Genomic DNA, 11,205 nt, shown 5'->3' with positions numbered 1-11,205 from the left:
TAAAGTTTTGCAAAAGATTTTTTTAAATATCTCCAAAAATATTTTTGCTACAGCCTATTATCATATATTGGCGGAATCTGTGGACTCCCAGTGATCTCAAAAAACACTTAAAATCGCTCTATCTCTTCTGGTTTAGCCAGAAAACGCGTTTAAAGTTTTGCAAAAGATTTTTTAAATATCTCCAAAAATATTTTTGCTACAGCCTATTATCATATATTGGCGGAATCTGTGAACTGCCAGTGATCACAAAAAACACTTAAAATCGCTCTATCTCTTCTAGTTTAGCCAGAAAACGCGTTTAAAGTTTTGCAAAAGATTTTTTTAAATATCTCCAAAAATATTTTTGCTACAGCCTATTATCATATATTGGCGGAATCTGTGAACTCCCAGTGATCACAAAAAACACTTAAAATCGCTCTATCTCTTCTGGTTTAGCCAGAAAACGCGTTTAAAGTTTTGCAAAAGATTTTTTAAATATCTCCAAAAATATTTTTGCTACAGCCTATTATCATATATTGGCGGAATCTGTGAACTCCCAGTGATCACAAAAAACACTTAAAATCGCTCTATCTCTTCTAGTTTAGCCAGAAAACGCGTCTAAAGTTTTGAAAAAGATTTTTTTTAAATATCTCCAAAAATATTTTTGCTACAGCCTATTATCATATATTGGCGGAATCTGTGAACTCCTAGAGATTTCAAAAAACACATAAAATCGCTCTATCTCTTCTAGTTTAGCCAGAAAACGCGTTTAAAGTTTTGCAAAAGATTTTTTTAAATAACTTCAAAAATATTTTTGCTACAGCCTATTATCATATATTGGCGGAATCTGTGAACTCCCAGTGATCACAAAAAAACACTTAAAATCGCTCTATCTCTTCTGGTTTAGCCAGAAAACGCGTTTAAAGTTTTGCAAAAGATTTTTTAAATATCTCCAAAAATATTTTTGCTACAGCCTATTATCATATATTGGCGGAATCTGTGAACTCCCAGTGATCACAAAAAACACTTAAAATCGCTCTATCTCTTCTGGTTTAGCCAGAAAACGCGTTTAAAGTTTTGCAAAAGATTTTTTAAATATCTCCAAAAATATTTTTGCTACAGCCTATTATCATATATTGGCGGAATCTGTGAACTCCCAGTGATCACAAAAAACACTTAAAATCGCTCTATCTCTTCTAGTTTAGCCAGAAAACGCGTCTAAAGTTTTGAAAAAGATTCTTTTAAATATCTCCAAAAATATTTTTGCTACAGCCTATTATCATATATTGGCGGAATCTGTGAACTCCTAGAGATTTCAAAAAACACATAAAATCGCTCTATCTCTTCTAGTTTAGCCAGAAAACGCGTTTAAAGTTTTGCAAAAGATTTTTTTGAATAACTTCAAAAATATTTTTGCTACAGCCTATTATCATATATTGGCGGAATCTGTGAAATCCCAGTGATCACAAAAAACACTTAAAATCGCTCTATCTCTTCTAGTTTAGCCAGAAAACGCATTTAAAGTTTTGCAAAAGATTTTTTTAAATATCTCCAAAAATATTTTTGCTAAAGCCTATTATCATATATTGGCGGAATCTGTGAACTCCAAGTGATCACAAAAAACACTTAAAATCGCTCTATCTCTTCTAGTTTAGCCAGAAAACGCTTTTAAAGTTTTGCAAACGATTTTTTTATATCTCCAAAAATATTTTTGCTACAGCCTATTATCATATATTGGCGGAATCTGTGAACTCCCAGTGATCTCAAAAAACACTTAAAATCGCTCTATCTCTTCTAGTTTAGCCAGAATACGCGTTTAAAGTTTTGCAAAAGATTTTTTTAAATATCTCCTAAAATAATATATTGGCCGAATCTGTGAACTCCCAGTGATCACAAAAACACTTAAAATCGCTCTATCTCTTCTAGTTTAGCCAGAAAACGCGTCTAAAGTTTTGAAAAAGATTTTTTTAAATATCTCCAAAAATATTTTTGCTACAGCCTATTATCATATATTGGCGGAATCTGTGGACTCCCAGTGATCACAAAAAACACTTAAAATCGCTCTATCTCTTCTGCTTTAGCCAGAAAACGCGTTTAAAGTTTTGCAAACGATTTTTTGAAATATCTCCAAAAATATTTTTGCTACAGCTTATTATCATATATTGGCGGAATCTGTGAACTCCCAGTGATCTCAAAAAACACATAAAATCGCTCTATCTCTTCTAGTTTAGCCAGAAAATGCGTTTTAAAGTTTTGCAAAAGATTTTTTTAAATATCTCCAAAAATATTTTTGCTACAGCCTATTATCATATATTGGCGGAATCTGTGAACTCCCAGTGATCACAAAAAACACTTAAAATCGCTCTATCTCTTCTGGTTTAGCCAGAAAACGCGTTTAAAGTTTTGCAAAAGATTTTTTAAATATCTCCAAAAATATTTTTGCTACAGCCTATTATCATATATTGGCGGAATCTGTGAACTCCCAGTGATCACAAAAAACACTTAAAATCGCTCTATCTCTTCTAGTTTAGCCAGAAAACGCGTCTAAAGTTTTGAAAAAGATTTTTTAAATATCTCCAAAAATATTTTTGCTACAGCCTATTATCATATATTGGCGGAATCTGTGGACTCCCAGTAATCACAAAAAACACTTAAAATCGCTCTATCTCTTCTGGTTTAGCCAGAAAACGCGTTCAAAGTTTTGCAAAAGATTTTTTAAATATCTGCAAAAATATTTTTGCTACAGCCTATTATCATATATTGGCGGAATCTGTGAACTCCCAGTGATCACAAAAAACACTTAAAATCGCTCTATCTCTTCTGGTTTAGCCAGAAAACGCGTTTAAAGTTTTGCAAAAGATTTTTTAAATATCTCCAAAAATATTTTTGCTACAGCCTATTATCATATATTGGCGGAATCTGTGAACTCCCAGTGATCACAAAAAACACTTAAAATCGCTCTATCTCTTCTAGTTTAGCCAGAAAACGCGTCTAAAGTTTTGAAAAAGATTTTTTTAAATATCTCCAAAAATATTTTTGCTACAGCCTATTATCATATATTGGCGGAATCTGTGAACTCCTAGAGATTTCAAAAAACACATAAAATCGCTCTATCTCTTCTGGTTTAGCCAGAAAATGCGTTTAAAGTTTTGCAAAAGATTTTTTAAATATCTCCAAAAATATTTTTGCTACAGCCTATTATCATATATTGGCGGAATCTGTGAACTCCCAGTGATCACAAAAAACACTTAAAATCGCTCTATCTCTTCTAGTTTAGCCAGAAAACGCGTCTAAAGTTTTGAAAAAGATTTTTTTTAAATATCTCCAAAAATATTTTTGCTACAGCCTATTATCATATATTGGCGGAATCTGTGAACTCCCAGTGATCTCAAAAAACACTTAAAATCGCTCTATCTCTTCTAGTTTAGCCAGAATACGCGTTTAAAGTTTTGCAAAAGATTTTTTTAAATATCTCCAAAAATAATATATTGGCCGAATCTGTGCACTCCCAGTGATCACAAAAACACTTAAAATCGCTCTATCTCTTCTAGTTTAGCCAGAAAACGCGTTTAAAGTTTTGCAAAAGATTTTTTTAAATATCTCCAAAAATATTTTTGCTACAGCCTATTATCATATATTGGCGGAATCTGTGAACTCCCAGTGATCACAAAAAACACTTAAAATCGCTCTATCTCTTCTAGTTTAGCCAGAAAACGCGTTTAAAGTTTTGCAAAAGATTCTTTTAAATATCTCCAAAAATATTTTTGCTACAGCCTATTATCATATATTGGCGGAATCTGTGAACTCCCAGAGATCACAAAAAACACTTAAAATCGCTCTATCTCTTCTAGTTTAGCCAGAAAACGCGTTTAAAGTTTTGCAAACGATTTTTTGAAATATCTCCAAAAATATTTTTGCTACAGCTTATTATCATATATTGGCGGAATCTGTGAACTCCCAGTGATCTCAAAAAACACATAAAATCGCTCTATCTCTTCTAGTTTAGCCAGAAAATGCGTTTAAAGTTTTGCAAAAGATTTTTTTAAATATCTCCAAAAATATTTTTGCTACAGCCTATTATCATATATTGGCGGAATCTGTGAACTCCCAGTGATCTCAAAAAACACATAAAATCGCTCTATCTCTTCTAGTTTAGCCAGAAAATGCGTTTAAAGTTTTGCAAAAGATTTTTTTAAATATCTCCAAAAATATTTTTGCTACAGCCTATTATCATATATTGCCGGAATCTGTGAACTCCCAGTGATCACAAAAAACACTTAAAATCGCTCTATCTCTTCTAGTTTAGCCAGAAAACGCGTTTAAAGTTTTGCAAACGATTTTTTTAAATATCTCCAAAAATATTTTTGCTACAGCCTATTATCATATATTGGCGGAATCTGTGAACTCCCAGTGATCACAAAAAACACTTAAAATCGCTCTATCTCTTCTAGTTTAGCCAGAAAACGCGTTTAAAGTTTTGCAAAAGATTTTTTTTAAATATCTCCAAAAATATTTTTTGCTACAGCCTATTATCATATATTGGCGGAATCTGTGAACTTCCAGTGATCTCAAAAAATACATAAAATCGCTCTATCTCTTCTAGTTTAGCCAGAAAACGCGTTTAAAGTTTTGCAAAAGATTTTTTTAAATATCTCCAAAAATATTTTTGCTACAGCCTATTATCATATATTGGCGGAATCTGTGAACTCCCAGTGATCACAAAAAACACTTAAAATCGCTCTATCTCTTCTAGTTTAGCCAGAAAACGCGTTTAAAGTTTTGCAAAAGATTTTTTTAAATATCTCCAAAAATATTTTTGCTACAGCCTATTATCATATATTGGCGGAATCTGTGAACTCCCAGAGATCTCAAAAAACACATAAAATCGCTCTATCTTTTCTAGTTTAGCCAGAAAACGCGTTTAAAGTTTGGCAAAAGATTTTTTTAAATATCTCCAAAAATATTTTTGCTACAGCCTATTATCATATATTGGCGGAATCTGTGAACTCGCAGTGATCACAAAAAACACTTAAAATCGCTCTATCTCTTCTAGTTTAGCCAGAAAACGCGTTTAAAGTTTTGCAAAAGATTTTTTTAAATATCTCCAAAAATATTTTTTGCTAGAGCCTATTATCATATATTGGCGGAATCTGTGAACTCCCAGTGATCTCAAAAAACACATAAAATCGCTCTATCTCTTCTAGTTTAGCCAGAAAACGCGTTTAAAGTTTCGCAAAAGATTTTTTTTAAATATCTCCAAAAATATTTTTGCTACAGCCTATTATCATATATTGGCGGAATCTGTGAACTCCCAGTGATCACAAAAAAACACTTAAAATCGCTCTATCTCTTCTAGTTTAGCCAGAAAACGCGTTTAAAGTTTTGCAAAAGATTTTTTTTAAATATCTCCAAAAATATTTTTGCTACAGCCTATCATATATTGGCGGAATCTGTGAACTCCCAGTGATCTCAAAAAACACATAAAATCGCTCTATCTCTTCTAGTTTAGCCAGAAAACGCGTTTTAAAGTTTTTGCAAACGATTTTTTTAAATATCTCCAAAAATATTTTTGCTACAGCCTATTATCATATATTGGCGGAATCTGTGAACTCCCAGTGATCTCAAAAAACACATAAAATCGCTCTATCTCTTCTAGTTTAGCCAGAAAACGCGTTTAAAGTTTTGCAAAAGATTTTTTTAAATATCTCCAAAAATATTTTTGCTACAGCCTATTATCATATATTGGCGGAATCTGTGAACTCCCAGTGATCACAAAAAACACTTAAAATCGCTCTATCTCTTCTAGTTTAGCCAGAAAACGCGTTTAAAGTTTTGCAAAAGATTTTTTTAAATATCTCCAAAAATATTTTTGCTACAGCCTATCATATATTGGCGGAATCTGTGAACTCCCAGTGATATCAAAAAACACATAAAATCGCTCTATCTCTTCTAGTTTAGCCAGAAAACGCGTTTAAAGTTTTGCAAAAGATTTTTTTAAATATCTCCAAAAATATTTTTGCTACAGCCTATTATCATATATTGCCGGAATGTGAACTCCCAGTGATCTCAAAAAACACTTAAAATCGCTCTATCTCTTCTAGTTTAGCCAGAAAACGCGTTTAAAGTTTTGCAAAAGATTTTTTTAAATATCTCCAAAAATATTTTTGCTACAGCCTATTATCATATATTGGCGGAATCTGTGAACTCCCAGTGATCACAAAAAAAACACTTAAAATCGCTCTATCTCTTCTAGTTTAGCCAGAAAACGCGTTTAAAGTTTTGCAAAAGATTTTTTTAAATATCTCCAAAAATATTTTTGCTACAGCCTATCATATATTGGCGGAATCTGTGAACTCCCAGTGATCTCAAAAAACACATAAAATCGCTCTATCTCTTCTAGTTTAGCCAGAAAACGCGTTTAAAGTTTTGCAAACGATTTTTTTTAAATATCTCCAAAAATATTTTTGCTACAGCCTATTATCATATATTGGCGGAATCTGTGAACTCCCAGTGATCTCAAAAAACACATAAAATCGCTCTATCTCTTCTAGTTTAGCCAGAAAACGCGTTTAAAGTTTTGCAAAAGATTTTTTTAAATATCTCCAAAAATATTTTTGCTACAGCCTATTATCATATATTGGCGGAATCTGTGAACTCCCAGTGATCTCAAAAAACACATAAAATCGCTCTATCTCTTCTAGTTTAGCCAGAAAACGCGTTTAAAGTTTTGCAAAAGATTTTTTTAAATATCTCCAAAAATATTTTTGCTACAGCCTATTATCATATATTGGCGGAATCTGTGAACTCCCAGTGATCACAAAAAAACACTTAAAATCGCTCTATCTCTTCTAGTTTAGCCAGAAAACGCGTTTAAAGTTTTGCAAAAGATTTTTTTAAATATCTCCAAAAATATTTTTGCTACAGCCTATCATATATTGGCGGAATCTGTGAACTCCCAGTGATCTCAAAAAACACATAAAATCGCTCTATCTCTTCTAGTTTAGCCAGAAAACGCGTTTAAAGTTTTGCAAAAGATTTTTTTAAATATTTTTGCTACAGCCTATTATCATATATTGCCGGAATGTGAACTCCCAGTGATCTCAAAAAACACTTAAAATCGCTCTATCTCTTCTAGTTTAGCCAGAAAACGCGTTTAAAGTTTTGCAAAAGATTTTTTTAAATATCTCCAAAAATATTTTTGCTACAGCCTATTATCATATATTGGCGGAATCTGTGAACTCCCAGTGATCACAAAAAACACTTAAAATCGCTCTATCTCTTCTAGTTTAGCCAGAAAACGCGTTTAAAGTTTTGCAAACGATTTTTTTAAATATCTCCAAAAATATTTTTGCTACAGCCTATTATCATATATTGGCGGAATCTGTGAACTCCCAGAGATCACAAAAAACACATAAAATCGCTCTATCTTTTCTAGTTTAGCCAGAAAACGCGTTTAAAGTTTTGCAAAAGATTTTTTTAAATATCTCCAAAAATATTTTTGCTACAGCCTATTATTATATATTGCCGGAATCTGTGAACTCCCAGTGATCTCAAAAAACACTTAAAATCGCTCTATCTCTTCTAGTTTAGCCAGAAAATGCGTTTAAAGTTTTGCAAAAGATTTTTTTAAATATCTCCAAAAATATTTTTGCTACAGCCTATTATCATATATTGGCGGAATCTGTGAACTCCCAGTGATCACAAAAAACACTTAAAATCGCTCTATCTCTTCTAGTTTAGCCAGAAAACGCGTTTAAAGTTTTGCAAAAGATTCTTTTAAATATCTCCAAAAATATTTTTGCTACAGCCTATTATCATATATTGGCGGAATCTGTGAACTCCCAGTGATCACAAAAAGCACTTAAAATCGCTCTATCTCTTCTAGTTTAGCCAGAAAATGCGTTTAAAGTTTTGCAAAAGATTTTTTTAAATATCTCCAAAAATATTTTTGCTACAGCCTAATATCATATATTGGCGGAATCTGTGAACTCCCAGTGATCACAAAAAAACACTTAAAATCGCTCTATCTCTTCTAGTTAAGCCAGAAAACGCGTTTAAAGTTTTGCAAAAGATTTTTTTAAATATCTCCAAAAATATTTTTGCTACAGCCTATTATCATATATTGGCGGAATCTGTGAACTCCCAGTGATCACAAAAAACACTTAAAATCGCTCTATCTCTTCTAGTTTAGCCAGAAAATGCGTTTAAAGTTTTGCAAAAGATTTTTTTAAATATCTCCAAAAATATTTTTGCTACAGCCTATTATCATTTATTGCCGGAATCTGTGAACTCCCAGTGATCTCAAAAAACACTTAAAATCGCTCTATCTCTTCTAGTTTAGCCAGAAAACGCGTTTAAAGTTTTGCAAACGATTTTTTTAAATATCTCCAAAAATATTTTTGCAACAGCCTATTATCATATATTGGCGGAATCTGTGAACTCCCAGAGATCTCAAAAAACACATAAAATCGCTCTATCTCTTCTAGTTTAGCCAGAAAACGCGTTTAAAGTTTTGCAAAAGATTTTTTTAAATATTTCCAAAAATATTTTTGCTACAGCCTATTATCATATATTGCCGGAATCTGTGAACTCCCAGTGATCTCAAAAAAACACTTAAAATCGCTCTATCTCTTCTAGTTTAGCCAGAAAATGCGTTTAAAGTTTTGCAAAAGATTTTTTTAAATATCTCCAAAAATATTTTTGCTACAGCCTATTATCATATATTGGCGGAATCTGTGAACTCCCAGTGATCACAAAAAACACTTAAAATCGCTCTATCTCTTCTAGTTTAGCCAGAAAACGCGTTTAAAGTTTTGCAAACGATTTTTTTAAATATCTCCAAAAATATTTTTGCTACAGCCTATTATCATATATTGGCGGAATCTGTGAACTCCCAGTGATCACAAAAAACACTCAAAATCGCTCTATCTCTTCTAGTTTAGCCAGAAAACGCGTTTAAAGTTTCGCAAAAGATTTTTTTAAATATCTCCAAAAATATTTTTGCTACAGTCTATTATCATATATTGGCGGAATCTGTGAACTCCCAGTGATCACAAAAAACACTTAAAATCGCTCTATCTCTTCTAGTTTAGCCAGAAAACGTGTTTAAAGTTTTGCAAAAGATTCTTTTAAATATCTCCAAAAATATTTTTGCTACAGCCTATTATCATATATTGGCGGAATCTGTGAACTCCCAGTGATCACAAAAAGCACTTAAAATCGCTCTATCTCTTCTAGTTTAGCCAGAAAACGCGTTTAAAGTTTTGCAAAAGATTTTTTTAAATATCTCCAAAAATATTTTTGCTACAGCCTAATATCATATATTGGCGGAATCTGTGAACTCCCAGTGATCACAAAAAAACACTTAAAATCGCTCTATCTCTTCTAGTTTAGCCAGAAAACGCGTTTAAAGTTTTGCAAAAGATTTTTTTAAATATCTCCAAAAATATTTTTGCTACAGCCTATTATCATATATTGCCGGAATCTGTGAACTCCCAGTGATCTCAAAAAACACTTAAAATCGCTCTATCTCTTCTAGTTTAGCCAGAAAATGCGTTTAAAGTTTTGCAAAAGATTTTTTTAAATATCTCCAAAAATATTTTTGCTACAGCCTATTGTCATATATTGGCGGAATCTGTGAACTCCCAGTGATCACAAAAAACACTTAAAACCGCTCTATCTCTTCTAGTTTAGCCAGAAAATGCGTTTAAAGTTTTGCAAAAGATTTTTTTAAATATCTCCAAAAATATTTTTGCTACAGCCTACTATCATATATTGGCGGAATCTGTGAACTCCCAGTGATCTCAAAAAATACATAAAATCGCTCTATCTCTTCTAGTTTAGCCAGAAAACGCGTTTAAAGTTTTGCAAACGATTTTTTTAAATATCTCCAAAAATATTTTTGCTACAGCCTATTATCATATATTGGCGGAATCTGTCAACTCCCAGTGATCACAAAAAACACTTAAAATCGCTCTATCTCTTCTAGTTTAGCCAGAAAACGCGTTTAAAGTTTCGCAAAAGATTTTTTTAAATATCTCCAAAAATATTTTTGCTACAGCCTATTATCATATATTGGCGGAATCTGTGAACTTCCAGTGATCACAAAAAACACTTAAAATCGCTCTATCTCTTCTAGTTTAGCCAGAAAACGCGTTTAAAGTATTGCAAACGATTTTTTGAAATATCTCCAAAAATATTTTTGCTACAGCTTATTATCATATATTGGCGGAATCTGTGAACTCCCAGTGATCTCAAAAAACACATAAAATCGCTCTATCTCTTCTAGTTTAGCCAGAAAACGCGTTTAAAGTTTTGCAAAAGATTTTTTTAAATATCTCCAAAAATATTTTTGCTACAGCCTATTATCATATATTGCCGGAATGTGAACTCCCAGTGATCTCAAAAAACACTTAAAATCGCTCTATCTCTTCTAGTTTAGCCAGAAAACGCGTTTAAAGTTTTGCAAAAGATTTTTTTAAATATCTCCAAAAATATTTTTGCTACAGCCTATTATCATATATTGGCGGAATCTGTGAACTCCCAGTGATCACAAAAAACACTTAAAATCGCTCTATCTCTTCTAGTTTAGCCAGAAAACGCGTTTAAAGTTTTGCAAACGATTTTTTTAAATATCTCCAAAAATATTTTTGCTACAGCCTATTATCATATATTGGCGGAATCTGTGAACTCCCAGAGATCACAAAAAACACATAAAATCGCTCTATCTTTTCTAGTTTAGCCAGAAAACGCGTTTAAAGTTTTGCAAAAGATTTTTTTAAATATCTCCAAAAATATTTTTGCTACAGCCTATTATTATATATTGCCGGAATCTGTGAACTCCCAGTGATCTCAAAAAACACTTAAAATCGCTCTATCTCTTCTAGTTTAGCCAGAAAATGCGTTTAAAGTTTTGCAAAAGATTTTTTTAAATATCTCCAAAAATATTTTTGCTACAGCCTATTATCATATATTGGCGGAATCTGTGAACTCCCAGTGATCACAAAAAACACTTAAAATCGCTCTATCTCTTCTAGTTTAGCCAGAAAACGCGTTTAAAGTTTTGCAAAATATTCTTTTAAATATCTCCAAAAATATTTTTGCTACAGCCTATTATCATATATTGGCGGAATCTGTGAACTCCCAGTGATCACAAAAAGCACTTAAAATCGCTCTATCTCTTCTAGTTTAGCCAGAAAATGCGTTTAAAGTTTTGCAAAAGAATTT

Source organism: Condylostylus longicornis, unplaced genomic scaffold (assembly GCF_029603195.1).
Source record: "Condylostylus longicornis isolate FDR11 unplaced genomic scaffold, ASM2960319v2 ptg000011l, whole genome shotgun sequence".
Classification (NCBI taxonomy): domain Eukaryota; kingdom Metazoa; phylum Arthropoda; class Insecta; order Diptera; family Dolichopodidae; genus Condylostylus; species Condylostylus longicornis.
The sequence above is the reverse complement of the archived record's forward strand: the minus strand, read 5'-3'. Positions refer to the sequence as shown.